Source organism: Orcinus orca, chromosome 18, assembly GCF_937001465.1.
Source record: "Orcinus orca chromosome 18, mOrcOrc1.1, whole genome shotgun sequence".
Classification (NCBI taxonomy): Eukaryota; Metazoa; Chordata; class Mammalia; order Artiodactyla; family Delphinidae; genus Orcinus; species Orcinus orca.
The window spans coordinates 57,035,664-57,052,518 of NC_064576.1; the positions used below are offsets into that span (position 1 = coordinate 57,035,664).

Sequence of the window (16,855 nt, forward strand, 5' to 3'; positions counted from 1 at the left end):
GTGCTAAGAACACAGTGGTGAACCAGACATTCGTAGCCCTCGTCCATGAGAGGAGGTTCTGTGCTAGTCACTACAGAGTGTTCACAGGTAAGTAACGCAGATTCCCTGCCTCGTGAGACGTGGGAGAGCAGAAGATCTCAGTTAAAAAGACCAAGTAAGTATATCATGATGACTATAGCTAATACTGCTGTATGGTGTATAGGGAAGTTAAGAGTAAATCCTAAGAATGCGCGTCACAAGGAGAAATTTTTTTTTCTTTTTATTGTGTCTATATGAGAAGATGGATGTTAGCTCAACCTGTTGTATCATTTAACAATATGTAAATCAAACCGTTGTGCTGTCCACCGTAAACTCATAAGTGATGTATGTCAATTCTCCGTAAAACTGGGGGGGGCGCCACAAACTGTGGTTAGTGTTATAAAGAAAACAGGGTAATGGGACAATCCAACAGGTAATTGAGGATGGAAATCCTACCTGAGTAAGGTGATAAGGAAAATCTATCTGAAGAGATGTTATTTAAGCTGAAACCTAAAAAAATGACAAACTAGCAGTTTGAAAAATGACTTGTTACCGAATCAGGTCTGGCTGCTCGCTGCTCAGTCAATAACTCGAGAGAGAGGCAAATGTCGCGAGAAAGGAAAGCTGCTTTTTTAATCAGAACGCTGGCAATCTGGGGAGATTGTGGACTCAGTGTCCCCCTAAAACCACCTCCAAAGATTCTGCTCAGTCAGGAAAATATTTAAACGGAAAAAGGGAAGTAACCTCAATCATTGAGATGGGGGGATCAGAGTCATCCCCATCCCGCTCTGTGCAAGCTCATCGTGCAGGCTTATAGATGCTGTCTTGTTCACACAGTTGGCTTCACACGGTTTGTTCGTGAGATTACTGAAGGGGAAGCTAGGGAAGAGATCTGATCATCTGTTAATTATGTTTCCTTCATTTCTACTTTGATCCATGGAAAGAACAGGTTAGGCAAGGTATTGTGTGATCAAAAAATTGAAAGGTGTGCTGGGACCCGAGTTGAGTAGAGCATGGGGCTGCCGGGTTTAAGGTAAGTGATAAGACAAAAGGGGCCTCCTGCAGAGCCCCCTTTCCTGCAACCAGCCCTTTCCTGCCAAAAGGTGCTTACAGACCACGTATGCAAAAACCCTGAAGCATTCGTTCTTTGGTGTTTGAAGAATCGCACCAGTGTGGGCGGTGTACAGTGAGAAATACGCGTAGGGTTGGTCCCTGTGCCAGCAGATACTAGGAAGCCCATGTAACTGCAATTAACCCAGTTTTAGAAGGTAAAAGGAGCCTCCCAGAGGAGAGTGGCTCTTGGTCAAGTCATAAACATCGCACAGGAGTTGGCCTGATGCATCCTAACATCAAAGATCTACCTTACTGGCCTTCCAGAATTTCCTAAACATATCTGAATTCATACCTTAGGCCCTTGCTCTAAAAACCTGTATGAATCCTCACTAATAACGGTCATCAGTTATCAGAATATTAGTACATTGAACTCCTGCCTATACTTTATCACCAAACCTGCAATTATTTAAGTAGAGCTGTTTGCGTTTTTTTTTTTTTTTTTCAGAATTTGTTATAAATGATTCTTCATTTCCTCCTCTTAGGCCTAATTATTGAGGATTATATACAGCCTTTTTAAGAGCTAAATAACACCAGATGAATTCAATAGATATCGATTGATATCAATCAGTTAATTAATTAATTGATAGCAGTTAATCTTTAGAATTCCAGGACATGGCAGAACCTTTTCATTTGGGGCCTGGAGAATACAGTAGACCTGTTTCTTAATTTGAGAGCCTTGAACCACCTCCATCAGAATTACCTGGGGAGCTTGTTTAGATGCAGATTCCCAAACCCACCCCTGTTGAATGGGGATCTTTGAGGTTACAGTCAGGAAATCTCCATTTTTAACAATTATCCCGTTACTGTTTGTCAGCTCAAGTTTGAGAATCGCCGCACTTATCATACATGTTCCTCTAAACACTCCCCTCTCCCTTGTTGATGCGTTCCACTTTCCTATATTAAATATTCTTAAATACATAGTCATTTTATGTTACATGGCTATAATCACCAGTACTGATAACACTTGCATTATGAGGAGTGGATTATCATTTCTCTTGAGTGAATTGATGCTTAAAAGTTCTCATTCTTGAAAATTTTTTACCAGCCAGGTGCTACAGGGTTTAAGATCATACTGTCAGTGGTAATTCAGTCTAATTTCATTAGACTTTGCCTTCTCTTGGGTGCCTTTTAAAATGGGAGAGTCCCTGGGAGCAATAGTTAGGTTATAAGATCCTTGTCCCTGGCTGCCTGGGTCCTTGTGAGATCACTGAATGCCCTGGAAGTACAGAACATTGAAAGGGTTAGGGGGCTCAATGGGATGCTAAAGATGAACTTCAGAGTGGGTGCCTTGTGACTATTTTCCTTGGGGGAATTAATCAGTGAATGTTACTGAAGTATTTTAAAGTCTTAGGTAACTGCTTTGGCAGCTAAGGTATTATTTGAACTAAGCTAGCAAATACACTTTTAGATATCAGTTTCTGCATTTGCTAATAAAAGATGACTATAGATAATGGCAAACAGCAAAGGTACATGATTGTATTAAGACTGAAAAATGTCCAGAACCTAAGCTAGAATATTGAAAAGCATTTTGAAGCTCATTTTCAAGTCTGTCTGATCACCTCCTTTCCACTGTGCAGCCCTTTAGAGAACTTCCATTTGGTTTCCTTAGGATGAGTTAATGTTGGCTGAACAGACCATATGATCAGGTATTTTGTCCTAAAGTTTTCTCTTTACATAATCAGCGCTCTGAGATAAAAATAAACTTGCTCCTTTTATCACTGGACAGAAAAGAAGAAATGGAGTTGCCTATGAATGTAACTTAGGATGATTTTTATCTTTTTGAGTAATGCTGAAAGCAACACATCTTGCTCCCCTAAGAATACATAATACTGTAATACCTCATCCACACTATACATTTAAAGAAAGCAGTTTATTAACCTAAGGTTGCTACTTTTTACAACAGGTACAGACATAATTAATTTGACACTGGCCAGAAAAATCAATCTAGAAATTGTACCCAGTTTTCAGTCTTCATTTTAACTGGACACGTTATGGTCTTTTAAATGTCTTTTTTCCCCAACAGCCTTGTACACTGGTTAATAAAATTGTCCTACTTGGAAACTGAGACTCTTAGAGTTAAAAATGTTTATCAGTCAAACTGGTTTGTCAATAAAGCCAAGATTAGTACTCACCCTATCAACGTATAAGATGTCAGTTGACCCATTCATAATACTGTGGTCCTTCTAAGAAAACATGAAAAGATGGATTAAGAGCATTTCCTTTTACCATCTAATCATAAAGAGCTTTTTAAAAAATCACATTTATATTCTTTTTTAAAAATAAATTTATTTATTTATTTTTTAATTTTTGGCTGCGTTGCGCCTTCATGGCTGCGTGCAGGCTTTCTCTAGTTGTGGTGAGCAGGGGCTACTCTTCGTTGCGGTGCGTGAGCTCTAGGCACGTGGGCTTCAGTAGTTGTGGCACACAGGCTCAGTAGTTGTAGCTCGCGGGCTCTAGAGTACAGGCTCAGTAGTTGTGGCACATGGGCTTAGTTGCTCTGTGGCATGTGGGATCTTCCTGGACTAGGGATCTAACCCGTGTCCCCTGCATTGGCAGGCAGATTCTTAACCACTGCGCCACCAGGGAAGTCCTTATATTCTTTCTAATGAGTGCATATCAACATGCAGAAGGACTGCATCTTTAGTTCAGCATTTCTCAGAACTGAGTAATCCCTAGGTTTAGAGGGATGAGGGTGATAGTTGAACAAACATGGTGTGGACCAATTTAGACAACAAAATCCTCGAGGTCAATGTTTTTGAAACTTCAGTGTTCATCAGAATCCCCTGAGAGCTTATTAAAAATATAGATGCCCTCGCCTCATTATCAGAGATTTTGATTCTGTCTGTAGGTTTTGGTGTGGGCTCAGGCATCTGTTTTCGGCGAGCTCCCCAGGTAATTCTGATGCACTCCGAAGTGTAAGAACCAAACTTGGTTTGGTCCAAACATGGCATATTAAGATTTCTAGAATCAAAAAAGTCAGATTGCTGTTATGCTGTGGCCACTGAGCCTCTTGATTCAAAGAACAGAAGGCAAAACTCAGTTCCCAGCTTTCCTTGCTGATAGAGCACATGTATGTGGCCTGGGCTCAGCCAATCCGATGTACCCACTTAGGACTGGGATTCCAAGGAGAGAAAAGTAAAGAAGCAGACATTCCCAGAATCATCTTGTGGTGGAGGTGGCTAGATGTTCAACAGCAGCAGAGGTGGCATTTCTGGTACCCAGTCCCAAGCGTCACTGTTGTGACCCACCATGTTGGAGGCCCGTGATGTGGTATGGAACGGTGGTAACACTGGAGCATTGCAGTGAGGTTGGACATATCCCTGGTTATATAGCTTCCAGACCTGCTTAAACTGGCCAGGTATACTATTTTGTTTGCAAGTAAGAGCTCTGAGTAACATCAGGGAGTTATACTCTGCTAGTTAAGAGCGGAAATTTTGGAGACAGCATCTTGGGATCAAATCCTGGCACTGCCACTAGCTGTGTAAACTTGCGAAAGTTTCTTAACCTATCTCTGCTGTAATTTGTCTTAAAATGGGGGCACTGATACCTCATAGGGTGTTATGAGGATTACATGAGATGACACACTTAAGCAATTAGCACAAAATCCAGCAATAAATGCTGGTTATCATTATTGTAGACCCGTGGATAACAGACCCACTCATTTCTTACGACCTCAGAAAATTCCTATATTTATCAGGACTCTTGGCAGCAGGTGGTAGAAACCAAACTCAAACTGGCTTAAGCAAAAAAAGATAACCCCGGCTTGAGGTACAACTGGATGTGGATGCCCAGTTCATGTTGCCAGGATTCTGTCCCTGTCCCCCAGCCTGCTTCCTTTGTGTGGACTTCATCTTTAGGTGGGCTTCCCAGGTGGTGACAGGCAGAGATAGCAGCCCCTCTAAACTGACATCCTACCAGCTTAGCAACCACTGAAAAGAAGGCCTCTCTTTCCCACTAGTTCCAGCCAATAATGCCCAAGGACTAAGGCTAATTGGCTCTAGGGACCAGCTTTGGTCACTTGTTTACCCCTGAATCAATCATATGGTCAGGAGGTCACCCAATAGCCCAGGCTGGTTCACATCTCTACCTTTGAAGCCAAAGGGTGGGTTAAACCTGATCTAAACCACATAGGCTGAGAACTTGGGAGGGTAGCTCCCTAAAAGAAAGTGAAAGTGCTGTAACTGGAAACAAGGTAACGTGCTACAAAGGACAAAACATCTGATGCTTGCAATAGCCCCCATCTCATTTTTTATTCCCACCAATTTGTTAATGAGAATACCAGTGTTTTGTTTACAAAAATGGGATATAACCCATCTACCTGTCTATTCACCCCAGGTTCACCTTTGTGAACACCCCCCCCCCTTTGTTTTTGGCCATGCTGCACGGCTTGTGGGATCTTCGTTCCCCAACCAGGGATCAAACCCAGGCCCTCGGCAGTGAGGGTGCAAAGTCCTAACCACTGGACCACCAGGAAATTCCCTTTTTGGCTTGTTTTTTTTTTTCTTTTTTGTGAATCTCCTTTTCATTAGGTAGCTTCTACCAGTTCTCCTGGTTATGAATCTTTGTGTGGGAGGTTTGGGGAGGGAACAAGCACACACTGACCTGCTTTAGAGATGACTTAGCGTCGGTAGGTTCTGCCCAGTAAGACAGCACTGCTTGTCCCCTGCTTATTTGGTTCCGTGAAATCCTCTGACATCAAGAAGTACATTTAGCCCAAAGTAGGTAAGAAATGAGGGGCTTCCCTGGTGGCGCAGTGGTTGGGCGTCTGCCTGCTGATGCAGGGGACGCGGGTTCGTGCCCCGGTCCAGGAGGATCCCACATGCCGCGGAGCGGCTAGGCCCGTGAGCCATGGCCGCTGAGCCTGCGTGTCCAGAGGCTGTGCTCCGCAGCGGGAGAGGCCACGGCGGTGAGAGGCCCGCGTACTGCAAAAAAAAGAAAAAAAAAAGAAATGAGGCTGTCATAGTTTATTCACCACATTCTGCTGCCATGTATAAATCACAACACAACTCAAAATGATTTATTTAGCCTTTCCATTTACAAACAAGACAAGAAAAAAGAAGAGAAGGAAATGAAAAAATACATAAAGGATTGCCAGCTTCAGCCCAATCAATAGCAAGGAAGCCTACCTGCCATTGCCAATTTATCATGTATCTTGATAGAAGGTGTCCAATATCTGAGGCAGCCCTCGAGAGGTGTTAGCCAAAGTTGGGGCCACAAACTCCCAAATCACAAAAGTAGGAGGAAACAGGAAGGGGAGTAGGAGATTCTCAGATTTACCTCTTGAGCAGCTGCAGAGCTGGATCTGGAGGAGTGCCAGAGGCAAGTGTCATGGGCTGGATAGTGGCCCCAAAAGGCATGTCCACCCGGAACCTCAGAATGTGACCTTATTTGGAAGAAGGATCTTTGCGGATATAACTAAATGAAGGATCTCAGGATGAGATCATCCTGGATTTGGGTTGGGCCCTACATCCAATGACTGGTATCCTTACAAGAGAAAGGAAAGGGAGATTTAAGACACAAAGACACACCGAGAAGAAGGCCACGGGAAGATGGAGACAGATTGAAGTTTTGTTGCCACAAGCCAAGGCACTCTACAAGCTACTAGAAGCTGGAAGAGGCAAAGAAGGATTCTCCCCTAGAGCCTTCTGACACTTCGATTTCACACTTCCAGCCTCCACAACTGTGAGAGATAAATTCTAAGTTACAAAGTTTGTGGTAGTTTTTTTTTGTGACAACCCTAGGAAACTAATGTAACAAGACAGGAAGCAAATTCGCCTTTGCTTCATCAAGCCAAAGATGAGGCCTAGTGTTAGCAACTTCTCATCAGCAGTCGTCATTGGTTGAGGACATGGTGGCCAGTAGATTTGTCAGATGCTCTGAGGGTTCTGGCCTCCATGCATAATGGTTTCCTAGGAGAAGCTGGAGGGATTGTTACCAAAAGAAAATATATTCTGGGCAGGCAAAAATTTGAAAAAACAAAAAAAACACTACAATCAGTAAAAGGCCTGATATGGAGTACTTAGAAATGGATTTTTTAAAAAAGAAGTGTTGTCAAGTGAAGGTAGTTCATTAATAAATTGTTGTTTAAAGTTAGCAATCAGATATATTGCCATAGTACTGCTGGCCTCCTATACATGGCAATTAGATCATGTGTAAATGTATCTTTCTAAAGAGAAAAAAGGTAGAATATTTTTCCTTACATAGGTAACTATTTCTAAATGAGCTTTGTTTGTACTGCCTCACAAGCAGTTAAGGTTCAGTGTGGGTAGTAATGACATTAATTTAGGCGATGATAATACAAATTATACTTACTAGAGTATGAGCTTTGAGTTCTTAGTTACAAGGCAGAAAAGGGTTCAGGAGTCATTCAGACCAACTCAATGTGTAGCTATAGCCCCCAAAAGCTAGTAGAGTATTGGATAATAGAAGAGAGAAAAGAAATACAAGAAAAAGTTGTACTGCTTCCTGTTCTAGTTTCTATACCTCAAGGAAAGAACTCAATAGAGAAGAAGGAAGTCTACAGAAGGAGAACTAAATTAAGTCCTGTGTACAAATATTTACTGAGCTCCCACAATGTTTGAGCCCCTGGTCTAGGGATGCAGAAATGATTAAGATGTGGTCCTCAACTTCACAGCCTAAAGGGAGAGACAGATACAGAGAAATAGCTGTGAAAATGCAGCTCAGCAAGTTCAGGACAAACATGCACACAGGAAGGACACCAGGAGATCACAAAGGAGACAGCAGGATCTACCAAGGTTGAGCTGAGAGCAAAACAGACAGCAACACAGGGGCTTGGGTGGTGGTGCTGTTATGTGTGTTTGGGATTGAGAGCGACCAGTTTGAAAGGAAAGACAGTGGAAGGGAGAGATGGGGAGCTAAGAGAAAATAATCTCGCTGAAAGGGGGGAGTTAAAGGATGATGAATAGTGATTGGCCTTAGATAAACAGGAAGAGAGATCCACATCCTCTGAAAGTAGAGAGAAGGAAATGAGGGCAGTTACGGGTATCAGTAGGTTTTAGGTAAAGTTCAAAAGGATAAGGGAGATTATTCCTGGCATCCTCAATTTGCTGAAATCAAGGTTTTTCTAACCTTTGGGTGTGTTGAGAATATGATGAACACTCTGGATGTTTCACCTCTTAAAAATGCACATTACGCAGATTCTTACATATAATTTCAGTTTCCTAATCTTTGAATCCCAACCATGGACTCTGGATAGAAAACATGCATTCCACCCAGAAGAGACAGGTCATCTGCTCAGAGGAAGGGGTCAGGGGCTGGCAGGTTTGGTATAAACCCTGAGGGCAAAGGATATGGTCCTACACAGAGACCAGTGAAAGATGAGTCATGGCGTTGATCCATGTTGGGATGTTAAGAGAAGTGGAATCCCAGGTGGGAATGCAAGCGATTAACACACATTCCAGACTGAATGGGGAGGAAAAGAGGCCTCGAGGAGACCTACAAACTGGGAGGGGGCTCTGTGAGCTGGAAGGGAAGATGCCTCACGTCATGCAAAAAACTTACTGGGGAAATTCCCAGCACGCACTCCCCTGCCGGAGGTGGGCACATGATCAGTGCTTTGGAGCTGCCGTAAATTGCCCTGTTTTCCCCTCATGGCCCATTTATGCCTCCTCTGCACATCTGCACCACCTGCTTCTCCCTCCACATACAAACTTGCTCAAGTCTCTCCCCTACTTAAAAACAAAACAGCAACAACGAACCTTCCTTCAAGGACAAGGTCGCCCAAAACAATCCCTGTGTGTGATACGCCCGCAAATTTTTGTTGAATACGTGGGCGCGTGAAAGGAGCTCAAAGCAATAATTGGAGTCCACTACCTTTTATTCCCACTTCATTCTCATCTTTCTCTCCCCTGTTTTCTTCTCTCATTCACCTCTCTGGGCACCACCCCGGCTCCATTCCTCTGTCCCTCTCCAATTTTACTCCTTCCCAGCCTCTGTCCCAGAACTGCCACTGGCAGCCAGGGGTGCCTCAGGACTGGAGGCTGCTTGGCCCATCTTGGGGAGGTTAAGCTAACAGAGGGCAAAAAGGATGGTAAAGAAGAGGCCTCCTAAACCAGCCCAGGCTTGGGGAGGAGCCCCCAGGCCCAGGACTTCTGAATGGTCAGAAGAGGTCTTTCTCCCACCGCTTAATGGATTCACTTTGGGTTTCTTGGGAGCAGGGGAAGATGTAGAAAAAGGGCAGTTACCTCTTCAGGAAGAATATAAATGGTCCCAGTTGTATAGTATTTGTCAGTATTTTTTTTTTTTCTGGAAAATTCAAACACACCAAGAGAAAAACTTATTTAAATAAAATACTTTGAAAAATAAAAAAAAAGGACAAGGTCGCAAATGGGATTAAAGCTCACATGTCATAGAAAGTTTTGAAAGAGACACAAATATAAAGAAGGCATTTCAAATCAGCTGGTTGAGGGACTTCCCTGGCCGTCCAGTGGTTAAGACTTCGCACTCCCAATGTGGACCCCGGGTTCGATCCCTGGTCAGGGGACTAGAGCCCGCATGCCGCAACTAAGAGTCTGCAGCTAAAGATCCTGCACGCGGCAACAAAGATCCCACGTGCCTCACCTAAGACCCGGCGCAACTAAATAAATAAATATTTTTTTTAAAAATCTCAAATCAGCTGTGGCAGAGGGTGGCATAGATTACTCAATAAATGATGTTGAGACTCTTGTGTAGATACGTGGGGGAAGAGATAAGTTGGATCTCTCACACTGTAGATCAAAACGAATTCCAGAAATATTAAATATGTATATGTAAAAAATGAAACCCTAAAAATACTGGAAGGAAATGTAAGAGAATTTATTTTAATAATCTCAGAATGGGCAAGGACTGCTTAAGGATAACATAACATCCAGAAACCCTAAAATAAAACACTGATAAATTGGACTATATTAAAGAAAAATTCTGCATAGAAAACACAGTCAAAAGACAAATGGCGCTTCCCTGGTGGCGCAGTGGTTGAGAGTCCGCCTGCCGATGCAGGGGACGCGAGTTCGTGCCCCGGTCCGGGAGGATCCCACGTGCCGCGGAGCGGCTGGGCCCGTGAGCCATGACTGCTGAGCCCGCGCGTCCGGAGACTGTGCTCCGCAACAGGAGAGGCCACAACAGTGAGAGGCCCGCGTACAGCAAAAAAAAAAAAAGACAAATGAATTTTTGCAACTCACATCACAGACAAAAGCTAGCATTTGAATATCTGATAAAAGTCAATAAGAAAAATTCGAACAAGAAAAAAAAAATCAACAAGCCTATTGGGCAAAGGATATGAACTCATGAGTCACAAACAAAACAGTTCTTAAATATATGAAAAGAAACTCAACCTTACTCATAAAAACGAAATGCAAATTAAAGCTACAATGAGAAATCACTTTTCAACTAATAGATTAGCAGAAGTCAAAAAATGTTAAAACACCCTGTGTCGGCAAAGCTGGTGGGAAATTCATTCTCTCATACATTGTTGGGAGGAATGGAATTTGATGTGGCCTCTTTGGCAATTTGTTGATATTCATAAAAATTACATACAACAGAACCTTAATTCCACTGCTAGGAATTTATTCTACAAATATACTCACATAAGTGTAGAATGACATGTCATTTTTAATTGAGCATTCTTTGTAATAGCAAGAAATTAATGCTCATCAATAGGGGACTGGTTGTAAATAAATTGTTGCCTTCGTTCTATGAAACATAACACTGCTGTTTAAAAGAATCAGTTGGGGGCTTCCCTGGTGGCGCAGTGGTTTAGAATCCACCTGCCAATGCAGGAGACACAGGTTCGAGCCCCGATCCGGGAAGATCCCACGTGCCGCGGAACAACCAAGCCCGTGCGCCACGACTACTGAGCCTGCGCTCTAGAGCCCATGAGCCACAACCACTGAAGCCCGTGTGCCACAACTACCGAAGCCCACGCGCCTAGAGCCCGCGCTCCACAACAAGAGAAGCCACCGCAATGAGAAGCCCGTGCACCACAGTGAAGAGCAGCCTCCGCGCGCAGCAACGAAGACCCAACGCAGCCAGAAATAAGTAAATAAATAAATTTAAAAATAATAATAATAGGGCTTCTTCCCTGGTGGCGCAGTGGTTGAGAGTCCGCCTGCCGATGCAGGGGACACGGGTTCGTGCCCCGGTCCGGGAAGATCCCACATGCCGCGGAGCGGCTGGGCCCATGAGCCATGGCCGCTGAGCCTGCGCGTCCGGAGCCTGTGCTCTGCAACGGGAGAGGCCACAACAGTGAGAGGCCCGCATACCACAAAAAAACAAAACAAAACAAATGACTTTTGTAACATACAAGCTTGATTATATCACTGCCCTACTTAAATCTTTCAATGACTCCATAGCCTTCAGATTAAGGTGCCATCTCTTCTAATGGGCTCCCAAAGCCCTCGGCGCTAGGGGGAGGGCGAGCGGTGTCTGTGCCTTCCTCCTCACCTGTATTTGTGCCACTCTGCGGGCGCACGCGCCCACACACACACACACACACACACACACACACACACACCACCCTCTGCCCAGTGAACAGCCTGGACCTCCCAGGAGGTGCCTGTCACCTCTGCACCAGATGCCCCATAACTGTCAGCTGATGATGATGCTGTGTTGCAGTTTGTCTGATTTTGACAGCTTCTTCTCAGGTTTGGGTCTTTGTAGTTGCTTCTGACTGCAGAGCTGCTTTGAAGGTAGCAAGCATATGAACCCAGATAGAGACAGCTGTTGCTACATTTTATACTCTATTTTGATAACAGAAACCCCTATTTGATGAAATATTGTCATTTTTTTAAATCTTGCAACCTTGAGGGACAGCATCCTTGAACATCCAGCTTACAACTATCTTCTATCTCGATAACTTACACAGCTTCCCCAGCCAGTGGGTCCCTCCTTCTGCCATTCTCCCATAGCTCTTTGTACTGTTAGGAGCTGTTCGCTTATTTTGTCCCCTCCCTATACCCCATTAGATTGTGAATTCTGTGAAGAAAAGAGCCTGTATTTCTTATTAGTATCATTTCCAGGGCCTAGCTGAAATATAATAGATACACAGTAAAGTTTGTGGGAGAGAGAGGGTTGGGTGGAAGGATGGATGGATGGATGGATGGATGGATACATTAATACACGGAGAAAAACTATTTTTGCTTCTTAAATACTAGCAGTAAAAACTTCAGTTTTTTCCAGAGTGAAGCAGAGCTGGAAATGTTAGAGGTACCACAAGGAGGCACTAGAATTCCACATGGGTTCCCTCTGCCAAGAAAAGGCAGATCCAAGTGTCTTGACCTGGGCTGATGCCTTGTGACAGATGCCTGGCTGAGCCCGAATGGGCCAAGAGGGATGATTTGAAAAGGGGACTGAGGGGGAAATTAATGCAAGGCGATTACGGCGCAGCTACGGCAAAGAGGAATGATCACTTTAAAGGGACTCTAACACAGAAGGACCCCCTCCACCTTTGGAAACATCCCACCGCCCTGGGAAGCCATGTCATGTTGCCTCTCCCATTTTCCTCCTCCACTAATTAAGCAAAATACTCAGGCTCATACTACAGCGATTTCATTCTACGGCCACGATATTTCCCCACTGAATCCTCTCTTCCTCATTCAATGAGAATGAGGAAAATAGAACTGTCACAAATACTATTACCATTTCCCCTTTTTCTTCCCAAGAGGTCACTGAAACTTTCATCCCAGACCTTGGAACCTTGGATTTCTGTGTAGGCTGGCAAAGAAAAGAAAAAATCCTTTTAAATCTCAAATATATGTCTCTAACTCCTGTGAGGGACGGAGAAATGTAACCATGGAAACCAGAGTATGCCTGTAACCATGGAGACCCATTTAAACCAGCTGGGCCATTATCATCTAGAAGCTGATAAGGCTTTGGCTGTTAGGAGGCCAGTTAATATGGTTGAATGATTTCAGTTTAGGCGAGTGTTTTACAGACAATTAAGTAATTTCTGGGTACTGCCAATACTGTAAAATGTTAGAGAGAAAGCCTTTTGATAGGACTTCCTCTGTTAGACTAATTTCTAAACGATCTCCCAGATCTTTCTCCCTCACCCTCCAGAGCCATCACTTTATCAGCAAACACACGTTAATCACCTTGGTGTGCGGGGCACTCTGCTGGATCCCACCATCTATGTATCCCAGATAATATACATTCTCTGTCCCATCAGCTTTAATGTTGAGGCAAGTCCTTGAATAAAGGATGTACTTATCAAAAGGCTTCTTGGGACTTCCCTGGCGGTCCAGTGGTTAGAACTCTGGGCTTCCACTGCAGGGGGCCTGGGTTCAATCCCTGGTTGGGGACTAAGATCCCACATGCCGTGCGGTGTGGCCAAAAAAGAAAAAAAAAAAGGCTTCTTTACCAGAACCCATCGGAATTTGGCTTTGTATTTCCAGTACGTGAGATGTGAACTAGCCTATTTTCATTTTGAAGGAAACTTTCACTAGCCAGTGTCTTAGCAGTGCTTCACAAAGTTCACAAGCATTCTGTTTATCCGTTTCTTTTGTTCTTTCCCTGTGTGTGTTACAACTCCATTATCGCCCCTGCAACCACAGCTTCAAAGGCCTGATGACAGTTTGCTCTGCGAGCTGCTCTGTGGCGTGTTTTGTACACCAGGGTGTTAAAAGGCAGAACACTGGAGTCAGATCCCTTGTGTCCGCCACGCACCAGTGTGTGACCCTAGGCAAGTGACTGGACCTTTCTAAAGTTTCCCCATCTAGAAAAGGGAAGTAAGACCCATGTCTCATTATTATAGGTTATTGAGTAATAACTTTGCACACCTCTGAAGATTTACACTGTTAGCAAGTCTTATCTTCTGGTCTTATCTGTATCCCCCAGCATCACTCAGCACTCTTTCATGTTCTTTCATGTTCTTCTCCTATTTTACTCAACAGCTGGTCCAAATCTTTACAACCTCCAGCTTGCACCCGAAACCCTCTGGCTCCACAGATAATGATAGTGCAGAAGATGATAATAACAATAAATGTTATACGGTGCTGATTGTATGCCCAGACTGTTCTAAGCCCTTCACGTATTTTAACCCATTTAATTCTTACAACGATCTATTGAGGATTATTATCATCTCCATTGTACAGATGAGGAAACTGAGGCACACGGTGTTTGGGTCAATTTCTCAAGGTCATAAGCTAGTGAATGGCAGAAAGAGAATGTGAGCCCCAGCGGTGCCCCCGGAGTCTGCACCACTATGGGATGGTCACCCTCCCTCCAATGATGGTGTTTCCTAGCTCACTCAGTGTAGAGTCCACGGGCACAGTCTCCCTCAAACATCTCTTGGTCAACCCCTACTCTCGCCACTACTAGCAGACATGTTCATCAGCACCTGTTCCCACGCCCTTCCTCGACATTTCAGAGGAAAGGATCAGCCTTCCTCCAGTCCCGCAGTCCCATCAAATCCCTCGATGCCTTGATTATACCCTTCCTTCCTGATCCTCAGTCCATCTCTCATTTGGCACTTTCCTCTCAACACGTAAGTAGGTCCAGTCTGTTGTCTCTTATTTAAAAAAATTTTTTTCGACTGTCTCTGCTCATCATCTTCTCTTTCCTTTTTACAACCCAATTCCTAGAAAAAGCTTTCTACCTTTGTCTTTAGGCTTCCTGACTCCCACTCCACTGCGGTTGCTCTTCCAGCGTCCCCCCAAAGTTGCTAAAATATGTGACTTTTTTTAAGGTCCTGCTCCTCTCTGCAGCATTTAACTTCATCCATCACTTTTTCCCCTTAAAACTTTCACCTGGCCATGACCTTCTCCGGTTCTTCCTCCGTCTCTTTTGCTGGCTCCTCCTGCACTGCCTATTCTTATGTCTGTGTGTCCCTGGAGATCTTTAACCTGCATCACCTCTCCCTGGGGACTGTCAGTGTCGAGTCTGTATCTTTATTTCTTTATTTTTTTAATATTTATTTATCTTGGCTGCGCCAGGTCTTAGTTTCGGCACACGGGATCCTCGCCGCGGCATGTGGGTTTCTTAGTTGCGGCACACAGAATTCTTAGGTGTAGCACGTGGATTTCTTAGTTGCGGCATGCAAACTCTTGGTTGAGGCATGCATGCGGGATCTAGTTCCCGGACCAGGGATCGAACCTGGGCCCCTTGCATTGGGAGCACCGAGTCTTACCCACTGGACCACCAGGGAAGTCCCAAGTCTGTATCTCTAACCAGAACTTTCTTCTGAGCTTCAGAGCAGTAGATAAAAATGCCACTAACCATCTTGACTGGAGGATTGTGGACTCCTCATCCTCAACTCATTACCACCATCCACCGAGGACACCTACTCACCAGACCAGAAGTCATCCTCCAGTCCTTCTCTCTCCCTGACGTCACCAGGACCTCTTACATGTACATCTTAAAATACCTCTTTCTCTTCTTCATCCAGCCCCTCCACCAGGCTCTCATCCCTTCTCTCTCAAAATATTCAGATCACCTCCTCACTGGTCTCCCTCTACCTTAAGCCTCAACCTCTGTCAACAATAATGATACCAGCAAGCTGTCTCTAATATGCATATCAGTCCAGTCCTCAAAATTCACTAATGCTAGCATAATGAAAACCAGTGCCTTTGCATAACAAGAAAGGCCCTTCATGACCTGACTCCTGCCTTTCTCTCCAGCCTCATCACTTACGTCTCTGCCACCGTAACCACTGCCTCTCTCGTGCTACGGCTGCAAAACAGGATTGGACGTAATGACCACCAGCATTTCACTCACGCTTCCTCACTTGGCACATTCCATCCCTTCTTTCTGGAACTGCATCCCCAGTTTGTCCATCAGGCAAAGCCCTCATCCCTATTCTCTACCCGCTCTGTGCCACCACCCATCCCCTCCCCATCCTCTCACCGGCCTGGCTTCCCTTGTGCTTTCCACGCACTCCAATCCAACAGTTTATCTTATTGTACTGTAATTATTTGACTGGTCTGTCTCCTTTTCTAGACTTACTAGTTCCTTAAAGGCAAGTACTATTTTTTTTTTTGTCCTGGTATTTTTGTCCCTTCAGTGTCCAGCAAAATGTCTTCAAAATAGCCGACATTTACTAAATATTAGAAATTAATATTGTTATCAATAGGATGGCAGAGAAATTCCCTTAGCAGCTAACACTTTTCCTCATGATCGGAATCATCAGCACACACTGAATGCTGTTGATAGGAATATTATTCAGCCATAAAGAGGAACAAAATCATGCCATTTGCAGAGACGTGGATGGACCTAGAGACTGTCATACAGAGTGAAGAAAGAAAGAGAAAAGCAAATATCGTATAATATTGCTTATATGTGGAATCTGGAAAAATGATACAGATGAACTTATCTGCAAGCAGAAGTAGAGACACAGACGTAGAGAACAAACGTATGGATACCAAGGGGGGAAAAGGAGGGTGGGATGAATTGGGAGAATGGGACTGACATATATACACTACCATGTATAAAAGAGATAACTAATGAGAACCTACTGTATAGAACAGGGAGCTCTACTCAATGCTCTGTGGTGACCTAAATGGGAAGGAAATCAAAAAAAGAGGGGATATATGTATACCTGGAGCTGATTCACTTTGCTGTACAGCAGAAACCAACACAACATTGTAAAGCAACTATACTCCAATAAATATTATTTTTTTAAAAAATGCTGTTGATAACTGAACAAAGAGCATTGACCATGAAATAGTGTAGAGCCAGAGGGATGTATTAGTATAGATACCCAGATGGATGACATAAAATCATTGGCATACAG

At 43.9% G+C, this 16,855-nt stretch overlaps 1 protein-coding gene across 2 annotated transcripts in view; it reads left to right on the forward strand.

Annotated features, from left to right (window-relative positions):
- The window catches only part of GPALPP1 (GPALPP motifs containing 1), a 102,171-nt gene that overhangs the window by 31,147 nt on the left and 54,169 nt on the right, over positions 1–16,855 (forward strand). The window contains exon 9 of one of the 2 annotated variants that reach the window (XR_007473157.1): positions 1–87. The gene's annotated coding sequence lies outside the window, so the exon portion shown is untranslated. The other variant, XM_033436773.2, reaches the window with a different exon arrangement.